This window comes from Balearica regulorum, chromosome 12 (assembly GCF_011004875.1).
Source record: "Balearica regulorum gibbericeps isolate bBalReg1 chromosome 12, bBalReg1.pri, whole genome shotgun sequence".
Classification (NCBI taxonomy): Eukaryota; Metazoa; Chordata; class Aves; order Gruiformes; family Gruidae; genus Balearica; species Balearica regulorum.
In genome coordinates, this window is record NC_046195.1 from 1,660,857 (window position 1) to 1,673,039 (window position 12,183).

A 12,183-nucleotide genomic window follows, 5' to 3' on the forward strand; every position below is an offset into this window, starting at 1 on the left:
TTATCCAAAATCTTTATCATGCACATTCTTTTCAAGTGTTGGAGACTTCAGAATCCTGATGCAACAAATAAAAAGCAACAAGCAAAGACAGCAACAATGCTATTCCACTGGCTCGGGCATTGTGATCCGTCATCCTTGAAAACAACAGATGACGCAATAACAGACCCTCCGTGTACAAGCATTAACAGTCATCCTCCATGGATAGATTATCCATTCCACTAGAACAGTTATGAATTACAAAATTTGCATTAAAGTTTGAATTGTTAGAGATAGATATGGTGAGTCACAGACAGCATTTTTATACTTACACTGTCCTCTCTCTGTATTTTTATATTGCTCTAACTGCAAAACTAAAGTACTGAAGTTATTAAATCTGCAAATGGCTTGAAAGGGAAAAAAATCAGTTTGAAAATTAACAAAACAATATTTTTAATGATCTAACAATTCTAAGTATCAAATGATGAAATAAAATACAGAAATTTAATCAGTTGTAACCTACATTAATTTCTTTGTAAGAACAATTTTCTTAAATAAAAACCTCCCCTAGATAATCCTGGACTTCAGCTGTTCATCATGCAATCTTAACGAGGCCACTGTTATTGAAGGACATGACCTGATTTCTTCTGAGATCAACGGTTACCAGTAGAATTTGAACACTACAGATTTCTATCCTGAAAGTCAAGAAAAGCATCAAATCTGCATACTTCTCGTGAATTTTCAAATCTGACGCTTCACGTTGCCATGAAGTTCCTGCACTGACATAGCCCTCAATGTTTGCATTATGGCAAGCAGTGCATTTGGTCAACTTCCACATACTGATTTTAGAGAAGATGCTTGCAGCTTCAAGGAACGTAAGAGATGCTGCATGTTAGCCATGAACCATGCAACCATTACAAAGGGATACATAAAAGTCCTTTTCTTTTTTTGTTGTCTTCAAAACAGGCATTCAGAGCATTTGTTTTTATTTTCCTAGACAAAGGTGGCCTTTTTGTGAAGAGTGGAACAAATTTAGATAATGATAGAGTTCTGGTATTGTGGCTGGGCAACAAGAGTATTAACTTTGTTACTCAACTCATATTTAAATAAATACCAGTTTAAACACATTTATATTCTAATCCCTAAAGCTGTGAAATGTCAGAGTACTTAACTCTAGCTGTCCTTCTAGATGCATTATCCATTCCATCACTCGGCAACTACTCCATCACTACTCTAAGCTCAGGTTTTCTTCCCCTTAGCAGCACTTAAAAGAGCAAGGCGCAAGCCTGGACCTCTCTGTACATCGTGCAGCTGGCAATAATAAAGGATGAACCAATTCTTCTCAATTAGTCTCAGGCGAACTGAACTCAGACAGCAAGGAGGGCAATGTATTGTTAAAGACAGTTAAAGGCAAATAATTCATGTTCTCCATTCAAGCAACTGTTTACACTTCCATTCAAAATAAGGGCGATTAAAAATAGTACTTATGGATAAATACTATTTGTACATAATCTGAAGGAAAGCCATTATTTCAAGGAGAATGACAGGACACATCCTTTAAAAAAGTTGCATTGCTTCTGGACATTTTAGTCAGTGAATTATGCCATAAACAAACAGTTCAAAGTAACTGAACACATCTACCTTCGGTTCAGCTCAGAGGAAGCTACCGCTGTTGCTCGAGGTTTTACAAAACACACCTTTAAGGGGCACACGTTCCCCACCGACCCCGACACACACACTGGATGAAATATTACTGTTTGAGGAGGCAGTCTCTCGGACCTTTGCCACACGGGAGATAAAAAAGCATGAGGTCCTAATGAGAATCCCCTAGTACTTCCAAACACAAACTACGACAAACAGTAAGAGGGGCTTCCAGAGAAACAGCATGAAGCTTGGAGGAAAGCAGCAGGCTAAACTCTTACACAGAAACAAAAGCTATTTGGGGTAAAAATTTTGGAAGCCTACAAAAGCTTACCTCATCCTCATGGAAAATCTTCCACAAAAATCACCAATGCTGGCACTGTTGGGAACTCAATGCATGGCAAGCACAGCGGTAATTTATAATAAATCCTGCGTAGCAAGTAGTCCTACCCCTACAGCATTGGAGACTTTGTTTAAACACAGCTAGGTCCTACATTTAAAGTTTCCCTTGAGGTTAAAATTAGTCTTTTCATTCAAAAGCGTAACCCCTGCCCCAAACTACATTTAGTCAATCTTTACTAGACTAACATAATCAAATTCTTTTTTCTTGTCCACTTGCTTACACATTCAGAGGTTTTACCAAAGTCTGCCACAACACTGGTCCACACAGCCTTTAAGCTAGAGGAGCTAGTACGCTGCAAAAAATCTCAATACATAACCACAAGGGCCACATCAAAGTAATTTAGCATAACCAGAAAACACGCTAAGTCAAATTAAACCCCAATCCTTTCATTAGTGAATGGGAAAGTCTATTTATGTTCAGGCATTCTCTACTTAAAAATTACCAAAAATAGTCCTTAAAAAGTTAGCTGCCTATTTCCTTAGAGCCTGACTAGCGTTAGCACTGCTGTTACAGCACCCGATATAACTTGTGTCTGTAACACAGCCAAGATCTAAGTCATGTAAGGACAGCAGAACGGACCAACAGTCCACCCTGCCAGGGTCAAGAGAAACAACGTGTATTCACGAAGCATGGCTGACATCAAGATCACTTTGTCCTAGGGAGTCTTTGCTGTGATTCAGCAATTTCTCAAGCGTTTAAGTGATCATTTTAGCTAGCACAAGCTAGCTTCTCTCAACTTACTGACAGGTTCTTCTGGACACAGGATTTTCTTTTCTTTTCCAAATCTGGAGATAGAGGTATCAGTTCTTGAATTCTACAGCCCCAGGCTCAATGCATTGCAAGTTCAATTCAAACAGATGACAACTCCCCAGGGAACAGGTAATCCAAAGGAAACTGTGGATTCAAGAGTGGTGAGAACGCTTTTCCCACATCCCCATGTCTGCTTATGGCTCTCAGGTGAGCTTAGGAGAGGTGCAGTCCCAACGGCAGACCCGCTACTGTCTTCCACCCTAGCACCTCTCCTCCTCCTCTTCAAGTAGGTTTCACAGACCTAATTTCATTAATACAAGAAATTTCAGCCCTGCACAGAATGTAGGTGGACTATACTTTACCATTATTTTATGAGCACACCTATGGTTTCTTTCCCTAAAACGCAGTGGATCTGAGAGCTGGGTAGAAAACGCTTAGCAGATCACAATTGTGAGAACATCATTATCTCCCAAGCACCAGTTTAGGGATTGGGCGAGGATTCTCAAAGTACCCAATCCTTGCCCAAAAAACAGATCCATGCGAAAACAAATCCATACTTCAACTGAACATGGACTGACCATTACATCTGCAGGCTTTCTACACAAGTTCTCCTCAAGGCAGTTAACAAGCACATATCAGCTGCTATTAAAACCCACACCTAAAATATTTCAAGAAACAATTATAGTTAAGATACATCAGAACTTTCTCACTTTTAGACTACAGTGGTATCAACATATCAGCAATATGACAGAAGTGCCCAGCATTTCTAATCAATGAGACTAACACAGCAGCTGGATAAAACCCGTAATTGCCATCAAGGAGAAGGCTAAGCAACAGGAATCAATGCCTGACAAGGATTAAGAGACAGAGCCAATGGGGTTTGATAAGTACAAGGGTTCTCAGCCAGAAGTCTCACCTGTTCTGTAACACCACAATTACCTTCTCGGAGAATTGTATTACAGGAATAAATAAATTCTGAAGTAGAAAATGAGTATTTCCAGCAATAACAAAGTAGAAGAAATGGACAGTACAGCAGCAGGCAGAACTCTTTTGAACTAATTGAATTCTTTTCAAAACTCTTGTTGAGGACTCCACAATTCTTTCAGCTTTAAGCTATTATTAAAAATGTGAATTTTAATCTGTCCTCATGAGGCTGTTCTAACTCTTGCACAGTAGAAATCTATAAATATTGGATCAAATTCTAGCACCACTCTTACATTATTAATTCTAGAATAAAATAGCTTTCAAAGTTCTTTTCCTTTATCAAATTACTTTCTAAACCCGAGAGAGGACCAGGAAGGGACAAGATGAACCCTGCACATTCATGCTTTAGTACTACTTACATTGCACCGGGCCTGAAAGTCTCGAAAGTTTGGATATCACTGAATATGGTGCTGCCCAAACCTACATTACTGCAAGTCCTGCAAAGCTTCCAGTTGATGTACTTGAGATTTCTGTTCTCTTCAGAAGGAAATCAGTTTAATCACACCCCAATTAGTTCAGTGCAAGCAAGCACGGCCAGCTATTATGAAACTGCATAGAAAAACAGATTGAGTTTTGCAAACTCATTCTACAAGCTGCTAAAATGTCTAAACCCACTCAGAGGCCAAAGCTAAAAAAAGAACCAAAGAAACCAATGTTCAAACTATAATTTAGCTGAGCAGTGAAACCTGTCTGCAGGTCAGAGGTGGAAACAGCAAGCAAGTCCAAAATCCTGCCGTCCACCAAACATCAGCCATACTCCTATCACCATTCTTAGCTGCTTTTAAGTAAACAAGGCAAATTTTGTACACATGTGCATATATACGTAGTATTTGCACACACGGTCCCAACTTGCAGAGACTCCTGAGCCTGCATTTGTAAATTTTAAGCAAATTTGACAGAGGCAATGATTTCCAAGAGGTCCCACAAAATTAATAAAAAGGCAATCACATCAAGGAGGAAGATTTACTGCTCTCAAGAGGAAAAAGGCCGCAAACTCAAACTTTTCAGGACCATCAAAAAAATTCTCATAGTACTTCAATGGTCATTACAAATATATTTAAAGCATTATTCATTACATTGCTTGCAAAACTTATTAATTACTTCCCTCCCTCCTCCCAGATTTGTGTTACAGAAACAAAGCAAAGCAATAGAAACTGAATGCTACTTTTTGAAACTGCGACCACACACTTGTAGTTGCACAGCAGTACCGCCTCTTCCAGCAGCAGTGCCGATTGCAAGGGTACGGTACGTGGAGGTACAGTGCTGATGTGAAGCGTATCATCATCTAATTTCCTGACGAGCTGGACAGCAAGTCTGCAGTCCCTAACCAGCTAGGACAGCGTCTTCCCTTCCAGATAAGGATTTAACCACAGCACCCTCCAGTATTCCTGTTTAAGGTGTGGTCTACAGCTCACTGCATTTACAACTTGAAGAAAACCTTTAATAAACACCAAACACAGCTGTCTCGTCCCTCCCAAGGCAGAAGGTGACAAATGAACAGCAACTGAGTGCAACTTTGCACCTGCTCGGCCAGCTTCCAGCATCAGTCTACGAACTGGGTCTGATTTTCAAAGCAACTGCTGCATAAAGCCCTTGCTACAGAGACAGAATTTCAATTTGTGAAGCACCATTACAGCAACATTCCTCGGGGATAATGAAGATCTCACAGTATGAGTGTGCCAGAGACACTATCCTCTCTCAAAGTGTAGTTACAGAATTAATTCTAGGAGGAGAATCCGCAAACTACCTCTGACCACATTTAAAGATAATCGGTGTCTCTTACTTCATGTGGCCCACCACAGATTTTGCTCCTTCTGTATACTGGTGTCTCATTGAGTGAGGCTAAGCTTTAGGGAGAGGAAAGATGAAGCAGCCGGATTGGGTTCTTAGCAGCATGGTCTGTGCAGCAGCAAACAACCCTGAAGCAGACTACAAAATTAACATGACAAATATGGCACTTTGCAGCTTCAAAAATATGTTTCGGCTCCCTCAATAACCTTCTGGTGGAGTCTTTTATAAAAGAAGTTGGCAGCATCTGTGCCAAACGGTGCAAGTACTGCCACAAAATATATGTTACACAACCAACAGCAGGGCAGGGAGAGAGGAGGTAGACAGTTTTACATGCCAGTCAGGTTGTTCTATGCTAACGTTTTTTCCTCCACACCCTGAAAACTAGAGAAATTTCTCAAATTTTGCAGTTCTCAAGAACATTCTCAAATTCAAGAGACACTTTTATGTTATCAGATTTAGGAAAAAATCTGAACTCGAACTTGCTCAAGTTTCAAAATGGCTACATTCAAATCCAAAAAAGCTATTCCTCGTCTACAATATCATAAGGAAGGAGGACAGACTGATTTTATACTTTTGTAGCACTTGCAGTTAGCTAAACAATCAGTATTTCACCTGAGACTATGTACTTACATGCTAACAGTTCTGATTTACACTAGTAAGACAAAACCAAAGAAATCACACCTATTATATTGGCCACACAACACACATAATCGTATGAAGTGTTGTTTATCCTCATAAAAGTCAGATCTCCACAAAAAAAAAAACAACCCACATAAAGGGGCTTTAATCACATGAAGAAGATCCTTCTTTCTTTTAAAATCGATCTAATCTAGTGAGGATGAAACACAGAGAAATGGCAGCGCAGCAGCAGCACAGCGACTCCCATCCTGCATCAGACCAACCACGTCTGGCTGGTAGGCGAGAGCCATGGCAGGGGGGAAAAAGAAACAAACCAAACAAAAACCGCATTATGTCACTCTGCCACTAATAAAAAGCATTACTAGAGAGCGCGCGACGCAGGCAGCCACTGTAAGGCTGCTTTCAGACAAGGTAAAGTTCAGATAAGGAAAATCGGGGGGCCCCTATCAAGCTAGATGGTAACATACAGAAATTCATCTTGCCTTATGCCTCCCTGTTCAGGCCTGCCTCTCTTGTTACACTTTCCTTGTCTAATTTTTCTATTCTGCCTATTTTTCCCCAGACAGAAGTACAGTGAAGTTGGCAAGCTGGCATTCAAAACTAAAATTGGATCAACAAGAAAAATAATGAAAATTAGATCCATTTCTATCAGCAGTGCAGAGTACTGCATGTCGTAAAGAACTTGCCATGAAGCATTTTTCTCAGAGTGGTTAAGAACCTTTTTAAAAGCCCAAGCTTTAACAATACTCCATGTCACATTTCTGACATCTAGTCTATAAAAAGTTTCCTATTACTGAAGAACAAGTCCTTTTTTTTTCCCCAAGCTCTATGGCGTGAGGGTTGGTGCTATTAGAGTCTAAGCACTTCATACAGCTAGCAGACAGGAGAAGTTCGCATTTCCTAATAACTTCCTGGATATTTTACAATTGCTTCCTCTCAGGAAGTTTATTCAGTCTTTGCAGCTCCAACACCAACAATTCTTGTTGAGAGGTAAGTTGTCCAAGAATATTAAAAGCACATTCCTAAAACACAGACACAGACCTCTTTCTGGCTCGCTAACAATAGGTTTTTCTTTTGGCCAAACCTGTCACTGTAAGGAAGGAGAGTAAGAACGAGCTGATCAGGTAATGCCCAATGTCCTGGGCTTTTTAGAATTCATCTGTAAGCAGCAGGGTCTCCAATCACAAATGGAAAAGCAAGCTGGGGGACAAGTCTGAAAGAAGAAAATTAATACGTAGTAAATCACCACAAACATTGGAGGGGGGAAGAAAAGGATTTATTTCATGATACGTTTAACCTGATGTTTCTTCATGCTCCAAACCCCTTTCTCCCCCTCGTCTTTATGGAGAGAAATAATTCCTTCCAAAACAGCAATATGTCTGCATGTGCAACAGATACTTTTTATTCCATTTTTACATAATAATTTTTTACCTGCAACTGATCTTAATGTGTAATATACTAGTCAATTACTAAAATTCCAACAGACTTATTTTACATAGAAGTGCTGTACTTTGAAACTACAGAACTTTTAAATCAGGATTTTGTTGGGTAGCGGCCTTTCAAACAAACAAAGATACACAATCTATTAATCCTATTACTCTGAAGAACAAGAAAAGAGTTTTATTGTGTCATGCCATCCCCCAATTGTTCTAAAAATAATGATTTAATTATTTTATTCTTATAAACCTTCCCCCTCTCCCCCCAAAAGCCAGGCTGATAATTTTTGAGATGATACCCTGTAATCATGACATTAAACCTTAATTTTTGGACCGAGAATGATATTTTATGCACATTAGCAATCATACTGCTTAAAAACTATCTGCATTACTTTTTACACATCATTACATTAGAAATATTTAGTACACAAAATTACTTAATATCAGTGTCAACCTGCTTTTCTAGAGAATTAACTTGAATGCCGTCAACACAGAGAAAAGCTGTTTGGTATTTTGGGGGTTTTTAAACAATAGACATTAAATGCTCTTGACTTACAAATTTACCATGTTCTGCACATTTAAGATCTATCTGCTGAACAAAAGTCTCTATAGTTAGTGAGCTGAACAGCTTTGATCAGAAAGTCCTATGATCTCTGCTTCTCACACACACTTCTTAATTTACGGACTGGCACAGAAGACACAATTGCCCCGATTTTTCTCTTCCTTATTAATATTTTAAGGTTGCATGAAACATCTACTGAACTTTCATCGAAGCGACTGTTTCTTGCCCTAGCATAAAGCCTGATATCTGTCAGAATCCAGCTGATCACTTAAACTCTACTTCCAGTGCTCATCTAGGGACTTCCCCCTCCTACTCATAAGAATTTCTTTTACATGTCAAGCTTGTACTGCCAGAATATTTAGTTATGCAATAATATAAATGTTGATTTTAAAGTAGGCAAAACTTTAAATATTTAGCTTTTCTTAAAAAAAAAATCAGCCTTAAATGATACCCCGTGTTTAAATAATATTTTAACCACCTTACCAGAAAATATTCAGATAGGATTAAACAAAATTTACAGGAGTTAATGGGTCAGGAATTGCTTGAAAATGAGACCTCAAATTTTTTGCAAAAGAGAGAAGAGTGAGAATTTCTAATCATTTTTTTCCAACTTGCTACTAGTAACCAAATCCACAAGGGAAAAAACAACATCATAAGTAAAAGTATTTCAGCAAATAACTATAAACTATTTTGCCAGAGATGTTACCCATATCTGCTGTCTCCTTTGCGTGTCATCAGTTTGAGTAGCACTACCTCAAAATGAAGACTGTTTATCACTTTTTGCAGCACTTGGCATCTGCAAAGCTCCTTAACAACCTTCACTAGTTAGCACTAACAAGATCATTCTATAGTCCCAGGTCTGAGTACTACAAACACTCAGCGGTTTCACCATCAGCTTCTCCCAAAAGAGAATTTGTTGTAAACGTGGGCCGCAGACTCTGCTAAAACAGCATTAGGAAGGATACACATTATTAGTACATCCTACTTGCAATTAGGAAATTGTAGACATACTTATATCCCTGTTCTCCACTCAAAAAAAAAAAAAAAATTAAGAAGTGAGTCTTAACCCAGCTGGCTAACAGAATTAAACACACCAAGTACACCTGAACAAGAAACTGGAGAAACCAGGACAGAGGCAAGCAGGAGAAAATGAGATTAAGAGAACGCACATGCAAAAAAGTTCTGCGCCCAAAGCTCTTAACGTTAAATAGATTAATGGCAACTACCCAAGTTGCACTATAAGCCTGAAAGTGGCTAAGTAGGGAGCAGAGGGAACATTAGTGCCAAGTTTCAGTAATTGATTGTGTACGCTTGCACGCTGTTTCTTTCCCCTCAAACTACATTTTGCCTGCATATGGTTTCTCTTTCTGCCACTTTTAAAGTGATTTACTCTCTTCAGAAGGGGAATTAGGTCTTATTTTGATCAAATATTTAGGACCTTTTAGACATTAAAAGCCACAGATTACAAAGAAGGAAGGTCAAAAACAGTAAAGTAAGATTAAAATTGAAGATAAGCCACAAATATTGAAGTAAGGAATGAACAAACAACTAGCAAAACAAGATTCAAAGAACTAAAAGGTTTATGCACCCTCCTTGCAACGTCTGGCTCCTTACTGCTAAATAACTACTGTGAAGATCTTAACCGCACAGGAGCTGATGAAAGGGGTCTGAATATAGGTCAGCAAAAGGCTTTTGGATCCAGCTACAGACACTAATTAGATCACTTTCAGTTATTAAAAAAGAGAAAAGAAAAAAACCTCCAAAACAAAGGGTTTACCCCTCAAAACATTTTTAATCTTTTTTTTTTCCTCTGATTGTCAGTGGCCTTTGGTTTCAAAGCAGCTGGTTGCTGTCCCAGATCTGAAATTGTCACCAGGATGCACAAAACACATCAGCGACCACACTGAGCAAGAACCTCCAGCAAAAGTAAAACTGAACAACTTTTGCAGCAATGCACAAAGATCAGAAGGGGGGGGTGTCTTTAAATATGTTTTCAAGCTGTAAAAGAATGCTTTAGTTTTTCTAGGAGAACACTGACTGTTTTGTATGACATTGCCAAAGCCCGCAAGGCCGAAAAAAAATCTGACTTTTTTCCCCCCCCTGAAGTATACAGTATAGCTCAGTTCATACAGGGTTCCTTGTACCAGCTTGTTTATGCCTTCTCTTCTGTGAAACAAGCCTTTATGTCTCCATAGTGGAAAAACCCACTGGTTTATATCCTTTTCGAGATGTATGCAGCCAATTAAATTGTAAAGTAATACCTGTTTCAAAGTCTAACTCAAAGAAACGATACATTCCTGGACTGGGACCAGAGCCAAGGAGGTCACCTTACACCCTGTAGTCACGTGAGAATATTCAGGTTTTGGAATCTGGTATTTTGATTTCCATATAAAGTAAAATTGGAGGTTTGAAAGGATGAAATATTGTGTATTCCGCGCACACAAACTGCGCTCGTTTCTCAAGCGATAAAGTTAATATTCTGAGGAATAAGAAAAGACAGTTCAAGAGTTCATAGTGATTTCAAGCCATTCAGAAATACTCAGGAAAGTGACAACTGCTAGTAGCTCTGCACTTCTCCAAAATAATTTTTAGTCATGAATAAACTATTATGTGACCAGACTATATGCATAAGAATAGTATAATCTGCACAAAACAGCGAAACAACACATTACAATAAAATCCACTTGTCAAAGTAACAAGCCAAGTAGATTTATTTCCATATGAAAACTGTTATGAAAAGACTGACACATTTTATTTTAATTTCTAGTTTTCTTCAAAATAAACAGCATGCATGCAAAGTGCCTAGTGCCACCAGAAACAGCTACTGGAGACGGGGTGCCCGCAGAGAAGCACAGTGCCCACCCAATTGCTAATGCAGCTTCACGTCTACAGAACTCCTTTAAGTTCACACAGCAGCTCAAGTATGTAAAAATCTACAAGAAATATGTATTACAAAAGGTAGCAAAAATGCTAAATAAAACAAAAAAGTGCATACAAGTATAAATCGCTTAAGATTTGACTTAAAAAAAGTCACAGAAAGCGCAGCTTAGTCTCACCATCAAGGCCTTGTCATTAACGGGAACCAGTTCCCCGAATAAAGCGGTACTGAAGTCCCCATCAGCACCCACTGCTTCCGCTTCCATGACCTGTGTCAGACACCCGCAGACAATATTTGACAACTACGCCTTTACACCAATTCAAAGAACCCAGTAATGCCTAAAATAACTTCTGTATTTCAGAGAGCGAGCAAGCAGTATGGCACAAACAATGAAAGGCAACTGCTACTACCAGCACACCGCACCTCAATTCACAGGCTTATAAAATGATGCAACAAAGGAATTCGATTAGCACCTTTTTACCTACCCTGTATCGGTTGCTTCAGTACAACAATCCTACTTTAACAATGTATAAGCAGTGCCACGGTGCTCTAAGCTCTGGCCAGTGAGAGCCGTCAACCTTTCAGCCCCCTGAGCCTAACACACGTACCCTTCCAGTAGACCTTTATGTCATTTGGAGAACTGACTTTGAGATTACGAGGGTTTCGCTACTTGCGAAGTCCCCACAAGGCGAGCTTGTCCTTATTGCTCTACAGCAAGAGACAAGCACACTTCTTAAAATATGTTTAAGTAAGTCTTTGAGCAAAGTATTAGGTGTTATGTCTAAATTTAGCAGCATAGATCTGTAGGCAGGGTACCTTCTACCTCTGACAGATGCAAATTACAAACGTATCCTGTTGTTCTCATGCCATGGAGATTTTTGGATGGATACTAGAAGTCTAGTAAATTCACCAAAACAAGCACTTACAGGTTTTTGACATTTGTGTCTGATAAAAGCTGTCGAGTCAAATTCAGAGGTTGGATTCTGCTGACTAAGTGAAGGGCACATAGTTACAGTGCTTCCTCTGGAGCTTTCAAGACACAAGGTGGCTATCTGTGCTGGATTCTCAAACCTCTCTTTTTTAATAGATTAAAAACTATATTGTGTAGTCCACATGAAAAAAT

General features: G+C 39.1%; 1 protein-coding gene across 10 annotated transcripts in view; it reads right to left on the bottom strand.

Annotated features, from left to right (window-relative positions):
- NEO1 (neogenin 1) overlaps window positions 1-12,183 on the bottom strand; it is a 197,853-nt gene that overhangs the window by 169,801 nt on the left and 15,869 nt on the right. The gene's annotated exons all lie outside the window — the stretch shown is intronic.